This window comes from Cherax quadricarinatus, chromosome 3 (assembly GCF_038502225.1).
Source record: "Cherax quadricarinatus isolate ZL_2023a chromosome 3, ASM3850222v1, whole genome shotgun sequence".
In the NCBI taxonomy this organism is placed as follows: Eukaryota; Metazoa; Arthropoda; class Malacostraca; order Decapoda; family Parastacidae; genus Cherax; species Cherax quadricarinatus.
Genome location: NC_091294.1, coordinates 78,727,858 through 78,741,075, shown reverse-complemented (window position 1 = coordinate 78,741,075; position 13,218 = coordinate 78,727,858). Strand labels below are relative to the sequence as shown.

Genomic DNA, 13,218 nt, shown 5'->3' with positions numbered 1-13,218 from the left:
TTCTTCTCTTTCCCTTTCTGTCTTTCTTCTCTCTCAATTCTCTCTCTTTCAAGTCTTTCCTGGATCTTAGCACTAATGAAAGATTCTAAATTTTTCCCTGTTATTCCTAACTTACTTCCAGCATTCATCCAAAACTGGTATTCATCCATACTTGCAAGAATAACTTAAACTATCAGGGGAAATGAAACGGGTATTAAAGAAAACAGAGGGTTCAATTCCTGCTCCGCTCAAACTGTAAATAAACCAGAGGGCTCGATCCCTACTTCAATTAAACAATATGTATTAATTAAAACAAAGGGTTCTATGCCGGCTCCGAGCAAACAGTAAGTAGAATGGGGTCACTTGACCATCCAATCTTCTCACCAACAAATCAAGAGTGCCCTATGACAGTTCCCTTGATATAATAAAGAGCTCAATGAAACAAATTGTCACTGGAAAATCTCGGGTCCCTAGAGTCTAATCCTCCAAAGTGTTTCAAGCTCACACAAAAATAGATGGCAGAATTAACTAGTATTCCTGCCTTGACTTGACTTACAATAAATTGAGACTAACAATCACCAAATCTTTTAAATACCTGTACTGTAGTCCTACCATAGAGAATGATTACTCATGGATGGTGGTAACCATCTGTGGTATGCGGCATTGAAGTTCCAATGGTAGATTCGAGATGGAGTTGAATCTTGATTCAGTAGAGTTGATGCTGGCAAGGTCGCCACTTGTGAAGGCTTACTCAGCCCTGTAACAACTTCAGACAGTATTACCAAGGCTGGCTCCTCCTCAGGAAAATTAGTGAATAGAAAAAGAAATAATAACAGACAAACACTTTATTATATAGAAAATATAAAACACTTAAATATGAAATATTAATCCTACATTAAAGAAAATGAAAAATGAAAAATATAAATGATAACTGAATTCAACGCTAATATATATAGGGGTGTCTGGTGTTGGTGACACTGAGTGTTGTTGAAATCGTAGCAGTTTCTGATGATGGGGGGGGGTCTCAGGTGTTGGTTACAACCCACCAGTTCGTTCTTCACAGTATAGCCTTGAGTATTCTATCCCGATGACAGGAAAGCAGGTTCTTTACCACTGCAATGATGAGGGGTTACATCCTGCAATTTCATACAGGTGCACAAGTAATTAAATCCAAAAAAGGGGAAGTCTCAGGACATTAGTCCATCTCCATCAGTTCTGCTCGTTGATTGACAGGTGACCCTCTCTGTCATCCAAGCTGGAAAGATAGACAGGTTACCCACTGCTTAAGAAATCACTCTCCATGATAAGTACAATACCTAAAAGATGTGGTGATTATTACAACAGTCAACCTAGAGCAAGACTGAAAGGACTAAGTTTATTATTGGTCAAAAGTGAAGCTTTCAACCAATAAATCCACTAGAATACAAGGCAGGCATGTACTTACAGTAGTACTGGGAGCTGTGAGTCTAGTGATTACTGTTTGGACAGGAGCCCCACAAGTCACCTTTCGGGGGGATGGGAAGAAGGAGGGGAAGGGATAGTGGGAGCTAGACTGACCCTACCTTAACAAGCAGCCGGCAGTCAAACTATCACTTTCGGGGTGGGGGAAAAAAGGCGGGAATAACGGGAGCTAGACTTACCTTACCTTAACAAGTAGCCGGCAATGAAACTATTGTTACTATATACTCCCTCTCTACTCCTATCTATTGAACTTTTCCCTCACATTGCCATTATCATCGCTATTATTATTATTATTATTGCTATTATTATTAGCTGGAGTCGCCAGTCAACACTTCCTCCAAAACTCTGCCTGAAATTCATTTTTTTTCAATAAAATTCCCTTCATTAGTGTTGAAGGCATACATGAGCAGGTAAAAAATTATCAATAGATTATAACAGATCGATATATATTATAAATAATGTTTATAATAGATGACAGAAGTCATATATAACATTAGTGTAGTTAAGTGCAGGTGTTGGAACACAGTGAAGCCAGCACCAGACTTGTAAACATTGAGCAGTCTGGTTTGTCTCTCATATTTGTGGCTCTCTCTCGCCCCTGCGGCTTTACCGCTCGTGATACGTCATCCATCAAGCCGGATCACCCTGAGGGGTCTTGATCCGAGGAACTAGACTTATCACCGCTTAATTTTGCATCTAGACACTGAACTGAACTGAACTCCAGCGAGCTGTCGCCCCTACGGGTTTACGCTTCCAACTGATACATGTGGGTGTGACACATGTGGGAGTGTGACACATGTGGGAGTGTGACATGTGAGAGTGTGACACACATGTGGGAGTGTGACACGTGGGAGTGTGACGTGGGAGTGTGTGACACATGTTGGAGTGTGACACATGGAGTGTGACACATGTGGGAGTGTGACACATGGAGTGTGACACATGTGGGAGTGTGACACATGGAGTGTGACACATGTGGGAGTGTGACACATGGAGTGTGACACATGTGGGAGTGTGACACATGGAGTGTGACACATGTGGGAGTGTGACACATGGAGTGTGACACATGTGGGAGTGTGACACATGGAGTGTGACACGTGGGAGTGTGACACATGGAGTGTGACACATGTGGGAGTGTGACACATGTGGGAGTGTGACACATGGAGTGTGACACATGTGGGAGTGTGACACATGGAGTGTGACACATGTGCGAGTGTGACACATGTGGGAGTGACACATGTGGGAGTGTGAGACACATGGAGTGTGACACATGTGGGAGTGTGTGACACATGGAGTGTGACACATGTGGGAGTGTGACACATGGAGTGTGACACATGGAGTGTGACACATGGAGTGTGGCACGTGGGAGTGTGGCACGTGGGAGTGTGGCACGTGGGAGTGTGGCACGTGGGAGTGTGGCACGTGGGAGTGTGGCACGTGGGAGTGTGGCACGTGGGAGTGTGGCACGTGGGAGTGTGGCACGTGGGAGTGTGGCACGTGGGAGTGTGGCACGTGGGAGTGTGACAAGTGGGAGTGCGACAAGTGGGAGTGCGACACACAAGTGGGAGTGCGACACACAAGTGGGAGTGCGACACACAAGTGGGAGTGCGACACACAAGTGGGAGTGCGACACACAAGTGGGAGTGCGACACACAAGTGGGAGTGCGACACACAAGTGGGAGTGCGACACACAAGTGGGAGTGCGACACACAAGTGGGAGTGCGACACACAAGTGGGAGTGCGACACACAAGTGGGAGTGCGACACACAAGTGGGAGTGCGACACACAAGTGGGAGTGCGACTCACAAGTGGGAGTGCGACTCACAAGTGGGAGTGCGACTCACAAGTGGGAGTGCGACTCACACGTGGGAGTGCGACTCACACGTGGGAGTGCGACTCACACGTGGGAGTGCGACTCACACGTGGGAGTGCGACTCTCACGTGGGAGTGCGACTCTCACGTGGGAGTGCGACTCTCACGTGGGAGTGCGACTCTCACGTGGGAGTGCGACTCTCACGTGGGAGTGCGACTCTCACGTGGGAGTGCGACTCTCACGTGGGAGTGCGACTCACGTGGGAGTGCGACTCTCACGTGGGAGTGCGACTCTCACGTGGGAGTGCGACTCACACGTGGGAGTGCTACTTAAGTGTGTGTGATACACATATGGTAATTTGATTTGTCGGTCTTTTGCTCGTTGGGAGGACAAATATTGTGTCATCTGCAAACAAAAATGGTTAGTTATTGGTATGTGGCACCCTCTATGTTGGTATGTGGCACCCCAGTGTTGGCATGTAGCACCCCATTGTTAGTATGTGGCACCCTTTATGTTGGTATGTGGCACCCCTGTGTTGGTATGTAGCACCCCCTGTGTTGCTATGTGGCTCCCCTGTGTTGCTATGAGGTACCCCTGTTACTCTGTATCACCTATGTTGATAGGTCATGTTGATGACATCCTTGTACCTATTACCCTTATCTGATCCTCTTTATTAATACTTTTTAAGTTGAAATTATAAGATATTGCAAGGACCCCAGTGGAAATAAATCACTGACTTTTTTTTTGGTTATCCTAGGTAATCTACACATATGCTGCTGTGTATGATAATTTATGTAACTGTGTGTACCTATACCTGAATAAACTTACTTGTGAAGTATTGTCATCATTTGGCATATGTTGTAATAATGTTAAGTAAAGGACACATGTACTACAACTAATGTGACATTTTACTGTGGCAACGTTTTACTCTCCAGGAGATTTGTCAAACCATTATAAACATTAAGAAGGCATTGAGGGTATATATGCAGTGGACCCTCGGCTAACGCCAAATTCGGCTAACACCTTGCTTTGGCATAAAAAAATTGGCTAACACCAAAAAACTTAACCAAGTTTTTTGGTGTTAGCTTTCGTCCCGAACGTGTCGACACGACCCCCTTAGCAAGCCCGGCTACTCACTCCATGTACCAACCAGTGTGCCATTGTTCACATAGTCAGTGAGGATGATTCTGCACATACATGCGATGTATTTTGTATTATTCCATTGTTTTTGGTGCTTGTAACTGCCAAATAAACCACCATGGGCCCCAAGAAAGCTTCCAGTGCCAGCCCTGTGGTAAAGAATGTGAGAAACACACATATTTTAAGAAAAAGTTTGTAGAAAAATATGAAAGTGGTGGTGGTGGTGGTAGAGGGTGGTAGTGGTGGTGGTAGAGGGTGGTAGTGGTGGTGGTAGAGGGTGGTAGTGGTTGTGGTAGAGGGTGGTAGTGGTTGTGATGGTGGTATGGTATGATAAGGCATGGTGAGGCTGCCAGTTCTGACCAAAAAAGCAGCTGAAAAATATGTGCAGGACTTTAAGGGGTACATAGAGGCTGAAAATTAAAACCCCAACAAGTGTTTAATTATGACAACAGGCCTGGTTTGGAAGAAAATGCCAAACAGGACCTACATTACTCAGGAGGAAAAGGCACTCCCAGGACACAAGCCAGAAAAGGACTTGTTACCTGAAGTCTTTATGGAAGGGGATTCCCCTTCCAAACAATAGAACACCTTCATCCTCTGCCCTCCTCCCATCTCATAACTCGTCAACAAGTCCACAACAAAGGTAAGTGTGATGTTATTATTGTTTTATTCTTCATGTATCATTGTTTTCTGTGTAGGGAAATGTATATTTCATGTAAAAAAAAGTATTTTGCTTAATACTTATGGGTGCATAAATGGAAAACAGGAATAAATAAACGGGATGTAAATAGCGTGCTGAAAATTTCCAGCCAAGACAGAACTTGCAGCAATGGTTTCAAGTTGGAAAAATTCAGATTCAGGAAGGATATAGGAAAGCACTGGTTTGGTAATATTAATAGAGTTGTGGATGAGTGGAACAGACTCCCAAGTACAGTTATTGAGGCTAAAATGTTGTGTAGTTTTTAAAAATAGGTTAGATAAATACAGGAGTGGGTGTGAGTTGGACCGGACTAGCTTGTGCTGCTGGGTCTGGTGCCATGCTCCTTTCTTGAGTGGAGGTGACCAGACTGGGTGGGTCATTCGGCTAATCCGGGGGGGGGGACATGGACCTGCTCTGCATGGGTCAGTAGGCCTGTTGCAGTGTTCCTTCTTTCTTATGTTCTTATGTGTCTGGAACGGATTAATTGGATTTCCATTATTTCTTATAGGGAGAATTAATTTGGTTAACCCGTAACCGTTCACATGTGTAGTGCTACAAAAGTAGATCTACTTATTTACATACTTTCAAGTGTTGAAAAAACGTACAGTATATATACGTTTGGACCGTTTACGGGTTAAAGACTAGCTCTCTGGAACGGATTAAAGGCGTTAGCTGAGGGTCCACTGTATATAGGTAACCAAGTGAGGTTAGAGAGCATTAGTATTACAGTGGGCTAACTGGGTCATTTTGGTGGTGGCAGTGGTGCTGGTAATGGTAATACAGGTCAGCCATCACAAATCCAGCAATCAGTCATCCAGTTCCATCAGTTATTCAGCACTAATTTCAGTTAGCATTATTTCAAATTTCCAGGGTCACCACACAAACCTGCTGCTACTATTTGGTGGTGCTACTTGCTGCACAAGTCATTCCAGTTTCTTTTTCTCCATTTACTGTTATAACCTGCTTACTTTTAGCCCTAGCCATGGTTCCAACTAATAAAAGAAATGCTTCTCATTGTGTAAAGCACCTACGCAGTACATTGTACATAAAAGATAAGGTGGTCTTGAAGCCACTGTCGGTTGCCATGAGCTCAGTCTCGTGATGCAGGGGAATATGCTTTATTATTATGCTAATATCAACACTTTGGCTTATTTACCTATCACAATTGATCTAATATGACATAATAAACAATATAAATAACAATAAACAATATAAATAACATAAAAACATGGTAAATACTCCAGAATGAATAATATTTGGCATAATACCGAGCAGTTTAACGGAGGTATGAAGAGGATGTCTTGGGGGCTTATATTAGAGAAAACAGTGTAACACAGGGCTGTGATATACACTCATAATGCACCATAGAACTGAAACAAAAAGCTATTTTCTCTACATAGATTATCATACATAGCATATGTGTAGAGAACCTAGGATAACTAAAAAAAAGTCAAAGTGATGTATTTCCAGTACCTGGCTTAGGCTTGCCATATATGATTTTTGGTAAATATTTTTTTCTCGGTTGTTTGTTGGGCTATCTTATTGAAACTTGGGCAATGTATGAGGGAAAGATGCTTCTTAACGTACAGCAAAAATGAAAAAAAATCAGAAGATAAATAATGGAATTCACTTCTCAGCCATTAGCTGCCCCTAAGCGGTATGTTTTCGTGTGTTTTTTTTATGGTTGTATTTTTTTTCTTTTTTTTTTTTTTGTCTTTGATAGAATGGAAGATATATTATAGAAATAGATATGATTTTGATTGGTTTCACGATGAAAAGTACCTTGAAATTGAGCTCAAAGTTGCAGAAATGTTTGATTTTTGCCGATGTTCAATGAACTTTCTTCTGTAAGTCAAGTTGGTTAACCTTATGAAGTGTATTCTAACCTAACCACTCTGTAATCTGGCAAACTCAATAATCTGGCACACTACAGGTCCCAGTGATGCCAGATTTGTGATGGCCGACCTGTACTGGTAATTGTTGGTTGCTATGTGTTGACGTGGTTTATTGTTTGAGGACATTTGCTAATACTTCAGAGATAATGAAGCTGCCTTTACCCTGTTAATATTGCCTGAAATGGTAATTAAAGATGATTCAAGGCATTTTTGTTTAATCCGAAAGCAGGCATTGTTAAATCTTATCGGATGGTTAGTGGAATTCAGTGTTTTACACGTGTTGTTCCATGACTCACGAAATTATAATTACATGATTGCAAACAAACCATACCACGTGGGGACTGAACTTGTGGCGAGTGAATCATAAAACTCTTGGCCATTGCTTACATGCTAGCTACAAGTTGTCCCCTCTCGTGGTATAATTTGTGTTCCAGTTATTGTTTCTACATTCATTGATGTGTTCATTGAGACATTCCTGCTCAAGGAATTGTGTAGACTCCTGTATTGATTGGTTCGAAGTCCCTCACCCTGGTCCTGGTCAAGTCTTTGATAAATGTATTTGTTGTGATGGTGACTTTAGTGGTGGCTTATATGAATACTTTGGAGATGTTTATGGCAACTTGGATGTTAGAAAGGATTATAATTTTGTTTGGAGTGGTGTTAGTGCATCGAGAATTGATTATTTGGAGGGCTCTTTTTTTAGAGGCCTTGATAAAGGAGTGTAGAGCGTTTAGAAAAAGGGCTTCAAATATCCAGCTAAACATAATCATCAGTGGTTCTCCCATTGCAAGATACAATGAAGGCAAATTCTTAGGTCTACACCTTGAGTGCAACTTAACATTTAATATGCACATAAAACACATAGCCAAGAAGGTCCATGATATGTTACTGTTGCACTCTTCTTGACTTTGAAATCAACCTCAGATATGGAAGTCTTAAGAAGACCAGAGAGTCCAGCAAACTTAACACAAACTTATTCGTTGTTTTTTCTTGTTCTCGATGTTGAGAGCCAGATCTGAGTTTTACTGTACTTGGCTCCTCTCATTCCTCATTCTTTCTCATGCATGCTCTTTGTCAGTGTTGTATTACCATTAGACTTGTGTAAAGGTTCATTATATTCAAATAATTTCTAGCTTAGAATCTATTCATCTTCTGTATATTTACAATGCAGTTATAGCACTGACTTCTTGAAATTACATCAGATTTTGGCAAAGTATTTGTACCCAGCACCAACATCATTCCATGTTGATTTCACAGAACATTGCAGTGCCTCTGAAGTTTGTCAGGCAATGTATACTCAAGTTCCATTCACTTGGATTGACAGTGTACTTGTAACAACTTGGCCAGCACCATCTTCAAGCTTGTATTACCTTTACAGTTACTTGTATGTGAGTATTCTAAATCCCATCACTGTACAGTTACTTTTTTTATATACTCTAGTGTTAAGGTAATATTGTTTCATCTCCCCACTCGAGAATATTTCACTTATACTGAGAGGGTCAGTTTGGAGACAGTAAACTGGAGAAAACCACTGACCAGCGGTAAGTATAAATAGTGTTTTCTTTGTAACATGGTAAGTCAATAATTCCATATATATTTCTCTTGTTGTGTTCAACAGCTTTGTCTTCCTCAAAACTATATATTTAGGCCATGCTCACAGTTCTACACTGAAAACTTCCAAAGGTTCAGGCATTTGAAGAAACTGACAGAAATTTTGAAAAACTGGCCATGGTAAGCACTAAGGGGCGATGTCGACATCCACTTCTAAAACTAATTATTAGAGTCTATATCACCTAGGTGTCAAATTTCATGTTTTTAAGACAAAGTGCAAGTTTCTTAAATCAGTGCTTGACCAGTTGAACTGTGGGTCATACTTTGGACTGTGTGGCCAGCAGTAACAGCCTGGTTGATCAGGCCTTGATTTTCCAGAAGGCCTGATCTAAGACCGAGCAAGGGGGCATTGATCCCCAGAAACTTCATTCAGATAAAACTGCCTCATTTTTAACACTGATGAAAGGTAGTTCATCGAAGACAGTAACTGCCCCATTATTAATACTGATGAAGGGTAGTTGATCAAAGACAGTAACTGCCCAATTATTAATACTGATGAAGGGTAGTTGATCAAAGACAGTAACTGCCCCATTATTAATACTGATGAAGGGTAGTTGATCAAAGACAGTAACTGCCCCATTATTAATACTGATGAAGGGTAGTTGATCAAAGACAGTAACTGCCCCATTATTAATACTGATGAAGGGTAGTTGATCAAAGACAGTAACTGCCCCATTATTAATACTGATGAAGGGTAGTTGATCAAAGACAGTAACTGCCCAATTATTAATACTGATGAAGGGTAGTTGATCAAAGACAGTAACTGCCCCATTATTAATACTGATGAAGGGTAGTTGATCAAAGACAGTAACTGCCCCATTATTAATACTGATGAAGGGTAGTTGATCAAAGACAATATTCTCCTTTGCATCAAACTTAATTACCTTTCATTTATTAGGGGCTATGACCATGCTGGTTTTGCATTTCTTCATAAATATGTATAATAATTACACCAAGAATTATCCACAGTGCTCATATATTTAATTTAAAATTTATTTTCCCCTCTGTTGATATATTACTTCTGTTTGTTCCTAATATAAACCAAGTACTAGTTGATTTAAAATATAAACCAAGCATTAGTTTGTTCATAATATATACCAAGCATTGGTTTGTCATAATATAAACCAGCACTTGTTTTAGAAGGCTAACTTTTTGTTGCTTGCTGGTTATAAACAGTGTTTTTTTTTTTTTTTTTTTATTTCCCAGATTATATAAAAAGATTCCTCATGAGTGTGATTTTCCACTGGCATTTGTTAATATGACTGTGATCTTCCCCTGGCTTTTGTTAATCTGACTTTAATCTTCCACTGGCTTTAGTTAATCTGACTGTGATCTTCCACTGGCTTTTGTTAATCTCACTGTGATCTTCCCCTGGCTTTTGTTAATCTGACTTTAATCTTCCACTGGCTTTAGTTAATCTGACTGTGATCTTCCACTGGCTTTTGTTAATCTCACTGTGATCTTCCCCTGGCTTTTGTTAATCTGACTTTAATCTTCCACTGGCTTTAGTTAATCTGACTGTGATCTTCCACTGGCTTTTGTTAATCTCACTGTGATCTTCCCCTGGCTTTTGTTAATCTGACTTTAATCTTCCACTGGCTTTAGTTAATCTGACTGTGATCTTCCACTGGCTTTTGTTAATCTCACTGTGATCTTCCCCTGGCTTTTGTTAATCTGACTTTAATCTTCCACTGGCTTTAGTTAATCTGACTGTGATCTTCCACTGGCTTTTGTTAATTTGACTGTGACCTTCCACTGGCATTTGTTAATCTGATCTTTTTAATATAACAATGATAATCTAACAGTTTCTCTCACCATAATTTTGCTCAGTATTTTAACTATATCCAGTTCCACCTAGAGATGTACACAGTTGCACCCTGAGATGTGTACAGTACCACCTAGAGATGTGCACAGTTCCACCTAGAGATGTGTACAGTACCACCTAGAGATGTGTACAGTACCACCTAGAGATGTACACAATTGCACCCTGAGATGTGTACAGTACCACCTAGAGATGTGCACAGTACCACCTAGAGATGTGCACAGTTCCGCCTAGAGATGTGCACAGTTCCGCCTAGAGATGTGCACAGTTCCGCCTAGAGATGTGCACAGTTCCGCCTAGAGATGTGCACAGTTCCGCCTAGAGATGTGCACAGTTCCGCCTAGAGATGTGCACAGTTCTGCCTAGAGATGTGCACAGTTCCGCCTAGAGATGTGCACAGTTCCACCTAGAGATGTGCACAGTTCCACCTAGAGATGTGCACAGTTCCGCCTAGAGATGTGCACAGTTCCACCTAGAGATGTGCACAGTTCCACCTAGAGATGTGCACAGTTCCACCTAGAGATGTGCACAGTTCCACCTAGAGATGTGCACAGTTCCACCTAGAGATGTGCACAGTTCTGCCTAGAGATGTGCACAGTTCCGCCTAGAGATGTGCACAGTTCCGCCTAGAGATGTGCACAGTTCCGCCTAGAGATGTGCACAGTTCCGCCTAGAGATGTGCACAGTTCCACCTAGAGATGTGTACAGTCACGGTCAGATGTTACATTAACTGCGTGTTCACCAGGTTTCAGTATACTTCACTCTTTCTCTGTCAGCAGTTCAAAGTCTTGGCGTACGTATATCTAGACTTTTTATTGTACCAACTTATTTCTGCCATGATAGATGTATGACGGCTGTATGTATATCCTCAGAGTGGTTAAATGGGCGAATTCAGAGAAAAAAATAATTACGATTCAGTAAACCTTGGATGTAATGAACTATTAAGTTGAGTATCAGTGTACAATAAAACAGTTTTAAAAATAGCAAAAATAAAAAGGCAAAAGCAGTGAAGTGCTCTAGTGTACATCTAATATAGTAGTGTACACAGTTTACAGATATATTAAACATTGAAAATAATGAATAAAGTTTAATGTTCAGGTTAACCATTGAATTTTGCCATAATTTTAAAAATTCCTTATATTGAGAGTTTACCGTATTTCACTAAAGGATTGGCCCTGTAAATTATGTCCACTTTGCTTTGTAAAATAAACCTGTACAGTATATCTAATATTTCTGATATATTAGCAGAAATACAGCAACCACCCTGGGAGGTACTACCATCCTTTGGTTGTAGACTGGTAGACAGCAACCACCAGGGAGGTACTACTATCTTGAATTAGTAGGCTGGTAAACAGCAACCACCAGGGAGGTACTACTATCCTGAATTAGTAGGCTGGTAAACAGCAACCACCAGGGAAATACTACCATCCTGTGGTAGTAGGCTGGTAGACAGTAACCACCAGGGAGGCACTACCATCCTGTGGTAGTAGGCTGGTAGACAGCAACCACCCAGGGAGATACTACCATCCTGTGGTAGTAGGTTGGTAGACAGCAGCGGCCTAGGAAGGTACTACCGTTCTGCCAAGTGAGTGTAAAATGAAAACCTGTAGTGATTGTTTTGCATGATGGTGGGATTGCTGGTGTCTTTTTTTTTCTGTCTCATAAACATGCCAGATTTCAGGCACATCTTGGTACTTATACTTACACTTAGGCCACACTTCACATGCATGTACAAACATATACAGCCTCTCCCCACTTAACGATGGAGTTCCATTTCTGAGACCACACAGGTAAATGAATTCGCCACTAAGTGAGGAGCATACTGTAATGGTAGTGGGGTCGAGTCAACCATCTTTGATATTGTTTTAATGTCACCTTTGCACCATTTATAACAACATTTCTGGTATACAGTGGAACCCCTACTTACGAGTGCATCCACGTGCAAGTTTTTCCAGATATGAGCAGTTGCTCGGTCAAGTTTTTGCTTCCAGACACGAACAAAATTTCCAGATGCGAGTGGGCCTCAAGGGAGGTTAATTGACACTGGTGAGGGGGCTCTTGTTCTTGATCTAGGGAATTGGATCTCGGTTGTTTGTTGGGCAATGTATGATGAGAAGATGCTTCTTAATGTACACCAAAAATGAAAGAAATCGGACCATAAATAACGGACTTCACTTCTCAGTCATGAGTCTCCCCTTAGCGGTATATTTTCGTATGGTTTTTATGGTTGTATTCTCGTTTTATTTGGTCTCATGTGGTAGAATGGAAGATATACTACAAAAATAAATATGATTTTAATTGGTTTCACGATGAAAAGTACCTTGAAATTGAGCTCAAAATAGCAGAAATGTTCGATTCTTTGGTGACATCAGTGGTAGACATCATGAGGTAGCAGTGGCAGACAACATGAAGCAGTAGTGGTAGACATTATGAGGTAGCAGTGGCAGACAACATGAAGCAGTAGTGGTAGACAACATGAAGCAACAGTGGCAGACATTATGAGGTAGCAGTGGCAGACAACATGAAGCAGCAGTGGTAGACAACATGAAGCAACAGTGGCAGACATTATGAGGTAGCAGTGGCAGACAACATGAAGCAGCAGTGGTAGACAACATGAAGCAACAGTGGCAGACATTATGAGGTAGCAGTGGCAGACAACATGAAGCAGCAGTGGTAGACAACATGAAGCAACAGTGGCAGACATTATGAGGTAGCAGTGGCAGACAACATGAAGCAGCATTGGCAGACAACATGAAGCAACAGTGGCAGACAACATGAAGCAACAGTGGCAAACATCATG

General features: G+C 41.4%; 1 protein-coding gene and 1 long non-coding RNA gene across 2 annotated transcripts in view; both read left to right on the top strand.

The window, feature by feature from the left end:
• Positions 1-13,218, top strand: part of ush (Zinc finger protein ush) — a 141,180-nt gene that overhangs the window by 2,293 nt on the left and 125,669 nt on the right. The gene's annotated exons all lie outside the window — the stretch shown is intronic.
• The window catches only part of LOC128705236 (uncharacterized), a 48,711-nt gene continuing 37,456 nt past the window's right edge, over positions 1,964-13,218 (top strand). The window contains exons 1-2 of the long non-coding RNA XR_011393035.1: positions 1,964-2,206; positions 8,243-8,373. This is a non-coding gene — a long non-coding RNA (uncharacterized lncRNA). The remainder of the gene's footprint in view (positions 2,207-8,242; positions 8,374-13,218) is intronic.